Raw genomic sequence first — 12,111 nt, 5'->3', positions numbered from 1 at the left:
CATTACATTTTGGAGCATCTGTGATTGTGAGGGAGTTTTTCCTTATCTCTGATCCAGATCTTACACTTTGCAGTTTCTAAACACTGATCGAAGTCAAGCAAAAATGTCTTATCTCATTTTTTTCTTGACAGCCCTTCAAATATATAAAGATAACTATCATTCTTCTCTTCCTCCACTCCCTACACACTAAGTCTTCTCTAAAAATCTTCAGTTTCTTCAAATATTCCTCATATGATATGTTCTTAGTCTTTTCATCATTCTGATTACTCTTCTTTGAACATACTTTAACTCATTGATGCGTGTTATTGGAAAAGAGAAGAGAAGGAAAAAGAAGAAAAAGGAAGGGAAGGAAAGGGAAGAGAGGAGAGGAGAGGAGTGCCCAGTCGGAACAAAATACTCTGGATATAATCTAAACAGTGCAAAGAATGGTAGGAATATCATCTCCCTTATTCTGGACACAATGCCCAGACTTATCTAAATTAAGAGTTCTTAATCTTTTTTGTGTTATGGATCCCTTTGGTAGTCTGGTGAAACTTATAGAATATTATTTTTAAATTCATAAAATACAGAGTGTTACAAAGGAACCAACTATACTGGAAGACAGTTATTCAAATATACATATATGTATATATACATATAAATTTAAATGAGTTCACAGACCCCATATTAAGGCCGCTGCCCTAAAGTATCATTTTCCTATGCATCTGGTGGCAAAACAGATAGAGTGATGGACCTGGAGTCAGTAACACCTGAATTCAAATTTGGCTTCATACACTTAAATGTTTGACTCCAGGGAAATCACTTAACCTTTGTCTGCCTCAGTTTCCTCACCTGTAAAGTGGGGGTACTAATAGCACCTATGTCTCAGGGTTGTTGCGAGGATCAAATGAGATAATATTTGTGAAGGGCTTTGTAGAGCTATATAAATGCTACCTATTACTATTGCTATTTTTATTATCATCACCTTCATGATGCCAGGACACTGAACACTGCTGAGAATTCAGACCGCTTCTACACTCTCTTATTTTGGAAAAAGGACAAATAGATTAGCCTTCAAGTTTCTGTTAAGTCTCATTGTCTCCTATAGAAGAGAGAGTAAGGGGATGGGAAGAATGTCTTTTTCCAGTACAGTGTGTTATCCAGTACAGTGTGAATTGTTCTACGATCCAATTTTTCTAAATGACACATTTTGTTTTGATATAGCAGATACATCCCTGAAATCAAGGTCCACTTTTTAACATCAATATTCTTATGGTAATGCTGTTTGGTCAATCAGCAAGCATTTATTAAGTTCCTAACATATGTGCCAGGCATTCTGCTGTGGGGATAAAAAAAAAAAGGCTGGGGGTAGCTAGGTGGCACAGTAGAGAGAGCACCAGCCCCGGGGTCAGGAGGACCTGAGCTCAAATCCAGCCTCAGACACATAACACTCACTAGCTGTGTAACTCTGGGTAAGTCACTTAACCCCAATTGCCTCACCAAAAAGAAAAAAAAAAGGGAAAAATGCAGTTCCTACCTTCAAGGAGCTTAAATTCTAGTGGTGGAAATAACATGCAAACAACTATTTACATGTACGATATTTACAGTTAAATGGAAAGTAATTTCAGAAGGAACGCACTAGTAATAGAGGGTGGGGGATGGGTAGAGGGGTGCTAATGGATGTCCCCTGCCGAAGGTGAGATTTTATCTGAGTTTTGAAGGAAGTCAGGAAGCAGAAGTGAGGAGGGAGAAGATTCCATGTATAGAGGGCACCAATGGAAAGACATAAAGTCAGGAAATGGAAGTTGTCTGTGAAGAACAACAGAAAATCCAGTTACTCTGGATCAAAGAGCATGTGGAAGGAAATAAAGTGTATGCAGCCTGGAAAGGTAGGAAGGGGTCAAGTTGCAATGAATCATAGAATTCCAAAGTCTCTGAAGAATTAATTTTACAGGTCAACCAAAAGGCAATAGAGATGTAATTGGTGAGTGTCAGCAGACTGCAACATATTACCAAAGAAGCTTTGTGCAGAAAAAGTGGAAGAAAGAATATTGTCAAAAACATATGTGACCAGAAAAGGAGGTGGACTTGTCATGCAGTGAGAGCAAAGGAGAAGTGATGGATGGCTCTCATATTCCATTGGTAAATAGGCAATTTCATATGATATAGAGGAAGCCCTCCAGAACATTGGTGTGACCCCTTGTGGAGGACTAACAGAAGGAATAGACAAAATCAATATGTAATTATTAAGTGCCGGCTGTGTGCAAGGCATTGTGTTGCCTTATACAAAGGGATATAAAGAGATATAAAGACAAAAACAAAGTAATTCTTGCTCTCAAGGAATTTATTTCTTACTCAGAAGGAGGAAGGATACAGCATGTATATCAATAATCCTATAAAATGCATATACAAAGTTATTTCAACAGATTTGTTAGGGGATGAAGAAAGGCCTTCTTTAAGAGATGGCAGGTGAACTGGGCTTTGAAAAAAGCAAGGATTCTACAAGAAAGAAAGAAATGAGAAGGAAGTATATTCCAGACATGGATACTATTTGTATAGAGGCATGGAGGTAGGTAGAATAAAGACGGTCATGTTTGGGCAGGATAGTTTGACTAGAATGGAGAATGTGGGAAATATGATATAACTGGAAAGGTATATGGGAACCAACTAGTGGAGGACTATAAATTCCATGAAAGAATTTTGTATTTTTCCCAAATAAACAGACATTCAGAGACAGACAGACAGACAGACAGACAGATAGATAGATGAGACATAGATAGATAGATAGACAGAAACTGACAGAGAGGGAGGGGAGAGAGAGAGAGAGAGAGAGAGAGAGAGAGAGAGAGAGAGAGAGAGAATATATCTTAAGAGCTTATTATTTCCCTGGCACTGTGCTAAGATCTAGGAATACAAATAAAAACATGCTAGACCATCTTTGCCCTCAAGGAGTTTACATTCTAAAGTGAAGACAATACATCAAACAGAATGGTGGCCAGGGAAGGGAACTTACAGGGATGGTGATTGGGGCCATAAAGAAGTATATCTACATACCATATCCAAGAACAATTGCATGGTTGATTTGATCCTGGTTCATGGTTCCAGAGAGGGAGAAGGAGAAAGCAAAGTGCGAAGCAGAACAACTGGCAAGGTTATGGAGGAGATGGATGGAGAGTCAGGAGTGAAGTGATACACGGCTGGGGCTTTTCCAGGAGAGGCAGTCACCAATAAGGAGAGAAGGGCCTAGGAATCTGACCTTTAAGACACTGTTGGTAACCTTAAAGAAAGTCGTTTCGGTAGAGAGGTGGAGTTCAAAGATAGATCTCAAAGAATTAAGTCATGCTTTCCTAGGAGTTTGTACAGGACAGTAATGTGAGGTTAAGGGAAAGGTATTGCACTGAATAGGAAAGCATAGATGGCTTGTGATCTGCAATGCTGAAAGTAAAGCTCGCCCAATAAATAAGTAGTCAATGGATATGAACAAACAGTTCTTTATTAGCAAACTATTAATAGCCATATGAAAGAATGCTTCAGATCACTAATAATAAGAGAAATGCAAATCAAAACAACCCTGAGGTTTCACCTCACACCTGGCAAATTGACCAAGATGACAAGATATAGGAATATTTGGTGTTGAGGGGATTGTGAGTGCATGGTTAGTAGAGTTGAGATTCAATACAACTTTTTTGAAAAGCAATTTAGAATTATTTAAATAAAATGACTAAAATATTCATACTCTTTAACCCAGAGATTCCATTACTGGGCTTATATCCCCAAGTAGGCCTTTTATAAGAAGAAAGTCCCCATATGCACCAAAATATTTATAACAACACTTTTTTGTGCTAGCGAAGGACTAGAGATACAGAGGATGCTCATCAATTGAATAATGGATAAACAATTGCATGTAACTGAACATTATTGCACACAAAGATGGAAAGACTTGCATGAACTTATGTAGAGTGAAGTAAACAGAGCCAAGACAACAATATACACAATGACTACAATAACGTAAATGGAAAGAACAACCACACAAGAACGACAAAAGTGAATTTTCCAAATATTACAAGGAACAAGACTAAATATAAAGAAAAGCTATAAGATGTGCTGAACTAAGCTCCCTCTTTAAATGGAGGGTTTAGAGTTAATGGCTCCACCCTCTAATCTGAGAGAAAGGGGCTAGTGATGTGATGGAGTACCAAGGCTGATAGGATCTTGCAAATGACAAGGTTTTCCCAATGAGTTTCCCGAGGCATGATGGAAAAAATTAGAGTCTCATCTGCAGCCAGGTGAGAAATGTAGTTCAGATTAGATATTGGGACAAAACGAGGCCCTCACAGGTCACTGAACACTTAACAAAGGAGGCTTATTTTGCCCTAATACATTAGAATAAGCAACAAGGATACAGTGGTACTTCTCTGGATGTGGCCCCTCTTCATCTCCGTCTGGAAATGCATCTGGTCAGTAAGTCAACAAATATGGTGACTCATGTGGTCTCAGTTACCCACCAAGTAGGACTATAAGAAGCTGGGACTTTTTTATTCCTCTCAGTCAGAAAGCTGTGACAGGAAAGCAAGGGTCAATCAGTTTGTACGAAGAAAGGAAGCTGGGGCTGTCAGTCACACAGGGGCTAACAGACGTTGCTACAGGAAAATGCAGGTCCTATCACATTAGTCCTTTGTGTCAATTAGCATTTTTTTGTATGTAAGAAATATATTCCTAATAGCTGATTTACACCATGCTGTGAATACCTTTCTATTCCCCACTCCTAGGGGACCCTAGAAATGAGCCCAAACCTTAACTTTAAATAATTCCTTCCCCCACCCCAGGCATAAAGATAAGGATGTATACTGAAAAGTGTGAGCAGAGAAAGTTTAACCCATCTCATTAGAGTCCTGACTTTTTGAGGACCAAACCTGATTTGGGTTGTACACGTGTCCAAAGCGAAGAAGCCTCTTAAGGAGAAGGAATGGGTGCAATGCCCCAGTCCCAGCGACCCAGAATCTCTCCTAATGTTAGACTAAAATTTCTGATGCCTTTGTGTTCTGTCTTTCTATGTTTCTGTTCCTTTGTAAACCTTCCTACAAGAAGAGGAAGATTTACTGTGCAGTCCCAGTCTATAGCAAAGACTGGACCAGATACCTGGATGTTCCACAGTTGGAGGAAATTTAGGAATGAGGGAAAGCGACCTTTGTTTAGAACTTAGGTTAAAGTCACCAACTTTGGGCCCCTGAGGAGACCCACCCCTACCTCCTTCTGACTTAATGCTTGAGCACTGAACTCAGAGTCAAGAAGACCTAGGTTCAAATTCTGCCTCAAATTGGTGATGGAGGACTGGAGAGATAGAGTAGGTCTAAATGTGGGAGTCTTCTACGTAGAGATGATAGTTGAATTCATGAGAGCTGGTTAGATGACCAAGGAAGGCCCACTATAGACTGAGCCTTATACATTTAATAGCTGTGTGATACTAGGCAAGTCAATGCCTTGTTTCCTTAATCCATTAACTGTTGGATTTGAAAGTCACTAAGGTTCCTTCCATCTCTAAATCTATGATCCAATGTCCCTACCACTCCACAGCTGAGAGCTATGGTTTCTTAGGCAATACAAAAGGGAGGAAAGATGAGATGGAGTCTGACTGCAAGAGGGAGGTAGGGATGAAGCTAGAATAGGCAGCGTTTGAGCCTGTGAGTGGTGGTTGGGGGAGAGAAAACAAGGAATGAGAGAATGGGAAGGTGATGGGAGATGCACCAAGCTTAAGTGTGACCTGCATACAAGTAGGGATGAAAGAGCCAGGAATCAACAGATTAGATTGGCTATATTCTAAGGATGGAGGGGAGGAAGGGTGCAACTAGTTGGGGAGGTAGCATGGTACACTTGAAAGTCTGAAGGATTTAAAATGGAAGGACTTGGATTCAAAACTTGTCTGACCTTAGGCAAGTCAATTAACTTCTCTAGGCTTGTTTCTTTACCTGTAAATTGAAGGGGTTAGACTACCAGGCTTCTAAGGTTGTATGTGTTGGTAGGGAGGTGGGGGTGGGATGGGAGGGGTGATAGACTAGAAGCTGACTTATAATTTGAGGAACATAGAGGTGGGGATAGGGAGAACGACAGCCAGAGTCTGACTAGGGTGGGATATGTTGGGAGGCAGGCAGGAGCGACAGGATGGAGTGACATATGGGCGGGGGGGGGGGGGGGGTAGAAAGAAAAACTGGCTGGAATCTACCAGGATAGGGCAGAGGGCCGGCGAGACCTGGTTAGAGCCTGAGCTAGTAGGGGTGAGGGGAATTTACATCCTAATCCTTCCTCCTGCTCTCAGTCCCCATGAAATCTATCCCTAGCTCCTTTGCTCCTTGGCTCCCAGGACGAACACCGCCCCAGAGACTCCCCAGCCTGAAGCTGGACCTTGCCCCCAGGCTAGCTCCCCCCAGCATCCTCCTCCTCGCTCCTCGCCCCTCCTCCCGGGGGGCGGTGGCCCGTTCTGGCCCTGCCCATTGGCTGTGGCCGGAGCGTGTTTTAGAGCCGCCGTAGTGATTGGCCCGGGTGGCGCGGCAGAGCCGGGGAGCGAAGCAACTGGGACAGATTGGTGGGAGAGCAGCACTGAACGCCTGGTCCGAAGACCGGAGCGTTTTGAGCCTTTCTGAGCCGTCCAGAGGACCCTGAGAGCCGCCTGAGAGCGTGGTGAGTGAGGGGCCCGAAGGGCCAGGGATCAGGCCCCGAAGGGAGCTGGGTGGAGAGTGGGGTTAGTGTTACAAGGAGAGGATCAAGATCCAGCCTGATGGAAGATTTGAGTGTCCCCCCTCTTTCCCACCCCCGCGGCTAAGACGAGATCTTTGCCTGTGGGATGAACCCCAGAGATTCAAGATTAGAGTGTCCTCGACAAAGAGAAGAGAAATAGCCCACCCCCCACCCCACCCCCGAGAATATATGAAGTAACCCTCCCATATCTCAGATTGATGATTCTCCAGAGGATAAATAGGATGTTCCTTCAGGGAGGTCAGTGTCACCGCCCCCCCCCCCAACGATCATGGTGAAGACCCCTTCTCCCATCAGACACTTATGTGCTTCTAGAAAGGAGAGACAGCAGACCAGGGTCACCACAGATGAGAGGTTAAACATCTTTCAGAAACTGGCAAGCACCTCTTTGACCGTGTTGGAGATGTACATGGGAGATTTGAGTTCACCCTTACACACAAGTTCAGGATGTCCTCTATTTGGAGAGAAATTTTGAGCTCCCCATCCGCAGATGGAAGAAATCGAAACATTGTTTTTGCCCCAAGAATGGAAATCACTGTTGTCTTTCAAAGATGGAGACTTACATCTCTTGATTGACATCTTGCCTTAGAGATGGGATTAAGTCCTTCCACCTTAGAGACAGGACTGGGGTTTACACTCTCTCTCTCTGTCTCTCTGTCAGTCTCTCACTCTCTCTCATAGAAATGACCCCTTCCAAAAACAGTATACTGACTGACCCCACAAAAGTGAGGGCAGGTCATTCTAACTTCTGTCGAGAGAATGATGTTCCTTAAAATTTAACCTCAGTTTGCTTCCTGAGACTGTCTGTGATGTTCTCTCTGGTGATAGATTTGTAGTGATAGATTTGGGGCTTGATAGCCTAGTGGAAGAATTAGCCCCAATAAAGGACTGAGGCCATATCCCAGAAAAGTAAAGCCCAGTAGAGGTCCCCGGGTGCTTTTCCCAACGGAGGAATGCTGGCTTAATCCTTGGGGCTTTCAAGAGTAGAGCTGAAATGTTTGATTATGGGAGAGTGTTCTCCCAATTCTGGCCAAGGCCTCTGGCCTGACCCCATTTCCATCCAGTGCTTTTGCTGGGGTCTGACTAGGAAATGTGATGTTGGTGGGCATGACAGTAGAGACCCTGCAGCAGAACAGAAAGTACCTAGATGAAAGCAGGCAGTTTCTTAATAGGAGCTGCAACTGGCAGGGAGGTAGGGCAAGAAAGAATGGAGGAAAGAAAAGATTCCTACAGCTGCCTTCCCCAAGATAGGGGAGAAAAAACTTGTCTGTTTTCAAAACAGTTCAAGCCTAGGAGGGAGTGAGTCTTGGGATGCAGATTTGTTTAGAGAGCCTGAGAAAATGCCTTCTTGATAAGAGCAAGTGATAGTCTTGAAGTCTTAGTTATTCTGCTCTTATTCCTTAGAATTCTCCCCTCCTCCCCATTTTCTCTTGAACCCAGTGGCATGACTATATCTTTCCCAGAGGTAAATAAAAGCAGCACCTCTCCTCCCTTATCCTGATCTTCTAGCCCCTCCTTCCCCACAGAAATCTCTCTACTCAGCACATTTTTTTTCCCCCAGGGAAGGGGAAAAAAAGTAATCAGAACTCTGGGACTTCCCATACCACTCCCAACTCTTTTCAGGATCTTTAGATGCAAGTCATACAAAGGGCCTGTATTTCATGGCATTCCATTGTGTGTCTCCATGACTTTGTTCAAATGGTCCCTGTTGCATTCCCTCCTGACCTCTGACCTTCTATCCCTGACTTCCTTCGGAGCACAACTCCAATGCCACATCCTATGTGAGGCCTTTCTGGACCCCACCACCACCACCACCACCAATATCAGTATCTTCTCCTTCTTAAAATTACTTTGTATGTAATTTGTATTTACTTGTGAACATGTTGTATTCTACCACCACTACCACCACTCCAATTTCCCTTTACTAGAATAAGCTTGTTAAGGACTGGGACTGTATAGTTTTGGGTTTGTTTGTTTGTTTGTTTTTGCTTCTGCTTTTTTGTTTCCTAGTATCCCCTGCCTTTTATATAATATATACTCAATAAATGTGAATTGAATTGAATTCAACAAAGGGGAAAAAACAGGCTAATGAAGTAATTCTCAACCAATAGAGAGTTCCTTGAAGAGCCTGGCTTTGGAGCTGTCTTGTCAGCAGAGATATCGGGTCATTTTGACTAGAGCAGGGAGCAAAGTTGAAGGATAAGATAAGGAGCGTAAGGAGTTCAGACTGGCCTCCTACAGCTTCCTACAACTCTTTTTGTTAGGTTTAAGTTTTTAGACAAAAGCTCCTTGAATCTGCTGATGGATGACCTAGATTATGAATGCTGAACTCAGAGTCAGGGCAGTGATTCACTCCTTGAAAGCAGAGACTAGAGTGATCTCAGGAAGTGAGAGCTGGAAGGGAACTTAGAGATCATCGACTAATCCAACTGCCTCATTTTATAGAGGGAAAACTGTGACCCAGAGAGGATAAGTTACTTGGACTTTCGACCTAGAGCCCAGAGCCAAGTTCAAGAATAAGATTAGGTGAAGAGTTCAGAGATTGACCTTCTGCAGCTACAGAGGTCACTTGTTGAGTGTATAACAGAACTGAGGTTGGAACCCAGGTCTCCTGATTCTTTCTAATACTGCTGCTTGGAAGAATCTAGAGTTTTGGTCTCTATAGCAACTCTGAAGTAACACCTTTCCATTCCTCCAAGCCTGAAGAATATGTGTGACACTCTCATTCCTTTTGATATGCCAGAAGTCAATATGATCTTTCAAATGAAACCTAATTGAACATAAAGGGTGGTTATAAGAGCCACTATTGCTTAGGTTTGCCACAGAGACCTTTGGTCTTCCTGTTTTCATTTCATTAGAATCCTGTTGATCTTGGTTTGTATTCTACCTTACACAATGGACTTAGGCTATCACTGTTTTCCAGGCCTCTCTATATCACCCCAAAAGCACCCAGCTCTGGGACTGTGTACACATTTGGATGCCAAAGAAATGTTGTTGACTTGTTGAGTATAAGGAGTTTCATGAGTCTAACTTCTACCTCTGTACCCATTTTCACGAGGAGGAATGTCATTACATCTCCATTCAGGGTTTAGGCCAGAGTGACAGGGGCAATGTGAGCAGAGATCAAAGGATTATAGATTTAAAGCTCGAAGAAACCCTAGAGACTATCTAGTCCAACCCTCTCATTTTATAGATGAAGAAATGAAACTCAGAGAGAAGTGTTTTGCCCAAGGTCACACAGGTAATCCCGGAAAGAGCTGGTAATCAAACTTAGGTCTTCTAGATCCAAATCCAGGGCTCTTTCCACAGCAATTCCCTGAGCTGAGGCAGATGCTCATCCTCTAGAGAAAATGCAAGTTGTCTTCTCCCAGAGAATCTTGTGACTGTAAGAGGCCCTGGATGAGTTTGAGCCCAGTCACTTCGAAAGGCTTCCTCGCGTGATGGTATCTGCTGTTTTGTCTTGGGTATGGGAATCTACCTATCACTCAAGGGCTTCTTAAAAGAGCTGACTGAAATGGTGGCGAAAGCTTCCATAGCCTTTCCGCTATTAATGCTTCCTTTCCCTGGGCACCTGCCTGCCCTACTTCCAGGAAAGGATAGAAAAGGGAAAGAAAGCTTAGTGAGCAGAAGCATTCTATTCTGGTAGCCTTGAAAGACCAGTTCAGCCGGCTGGATCAAGCCCCTGCCCATCCTAGCCAAGGAACAAGAGGTTGATCCCTGTGCATTCAGGCCATTGTGTGCTGCTGATTTCATTTCAGAGCCATACTCAGAGTATTTGTCACCTTGGAGCCCAGCCCATGTCCCTGGGGGACAAACATACTAGAAGCAAATGACCCTATAAAACTCCCTTCTCTGCCGATTCAAGAGTGTCGGAAGGGCGGTGATTTGTATCCAGGCTAGAAGAAGCATGCATATGGATTGGGGATGCGGGTGGGACAGGGACACGGGGATGCTGGGGTGGGTAGAGTTCTGCCCACAGCTGAGATAACATGGAGTGGGGAGGGAAATCTAGCTAGTGAAGTCTTCTCCCAGCTGTTGCCGATGACTCCTATAGACCTGAAATGGACAAAGATGCAGGGGAAGGGTCAGTAGGCCATTCCTTGTTCTGAAGTGAGAGGAAGTATGGACTTGAAGTCAGAAAGATGTAGGTTCACACTCTCCTTACATACATGCACCTACACTTACTATGTATGTGACCCTGGGCAAATTATTTAACCTCTGTGCCTCAGTTTTCTCATTTGCAAAAGGAGAGGTTTGGATTTAATGATCCCTAAGGTCCCTTCTAGCTTTAACTCTATAAGTAACATCTTCCCAATTAGTTTCTAATAGCTGACATATGCTGGGAGTGTAATTCAAGGTTTGGAAAGTATTTTGTACCCTTGAGATAGTACTATCCTGATTTAAATCTGGCAGGAACCTTTGAAATCATTTAGTGCCACCCACCCCTCCTTTTTAAAATTTAAACAGATAAAGAACCTGAGACCCTTCAAGGTGAAGCAATTTGCTCCCAAATTTCACATAGGTAGTGAGTAGCGGAACCAGTGTTAGAACATAGGATCTCCAGTTCCAAGTCTGATTCATTTTTCACTGTACTCCTATACCTGGAATACATTCCCTTTTTTGTTTGTTTGTGGGGGAGGGTCTAGTTTTTTTTTTTGGTTTTTGTCTTGTAAATAGTATTTTATTTTTTCCAATTACATATAAAAATAGTTTTCAACATTCATTTTTTATAAGATTTTGAGTTCCAAATTTTTCCTCCCTCTCTCCCTCCCATCCCCCCTCTGCAAGACACCAAGCAATCTGATATAGGTTATCCATATGCAATCAGTTGCATTTAATTCTTACCACAACTTATAGTCTCTCCCTTCCTTTAAAATTTAACTCAAGCACTATCTTCTCCATGAGACCATTCCTGATCTCCTCTACCTGCTAGTGCTCTACCTCTCAAACTACCTTGTATTTAACCAATGTGTATGTATTTGTTTTATTCACTTTATATTTATGATACTATGTATGTGTATGTATATGTATATGAGTTCACAACTCCCCCCCACACTTACTAGCTATATGCATGTGTGTGTACATGTATATACATATATGTGCATGTGTGCATGTACATATGTGTGCGATCATATATACATATACACACATACACATCACATGTACTTGTCTCCCCCATTAGAATGTTAAGCTCATTGTGAGTAGAGATTGTTTTATTCTTTGTACTATGAAAAGTGCTTGGCATATAGTAATGAATACTTGTTGGTTGATTGATTAATTATCAAGGCCTTGAAGCCCCTAGAGAGTGGTGGCTTTGTCTACAGTGACCAAAACTATTCTCTGGGAGAAAGCCGTCAGTCTATAGAAGCTAAATGCAGTCAG

General features: G+C 42.6%; 1 protein-coding gene across 1 annotated transcript in view; it reads left to right on the top strand.

Moving 5' to 3' along the window:
- Positions 1-6,542: 6,542 nt before the first annotated feature.
- Positions 6,543-12,111, top strand: part of ABAT (4-aminobutyrate aminotransferase) — a 127,317-nt gene continuing 121,748 nt past the window's right edge. Inside the window, exon 1 of the mRNA XM_027839474.1 lies at positions 6,543-6,654. The gene's annotated coding sequence lies outside the window, so the exon portion shown is untranslated. The remainder of the gene's footprint in view (positions 6,655-12,111) is intronic.

Source organism: Vombatus ursinus, unplaced genomic scaffold, assembly GCF_900497805.2.
Source record: "Vombatus ursinus unplaced genomic scaffold, bare-nosed wombat genome assembly UNPS02014832.1, whole genome shotgun sequence".
Classification (NCBI taxonomy): domain Eukaryota; kingdom Metazoa; phylum Chordata; class Mammalia; order Diprotodontia; family Vombatidae; genus Vombatus; species Vombatus ursinus.
Note: the sequence above shows the minus strand (reverse complement) of the source record. Positions and strands in the feature narration are given on the sequence as shown.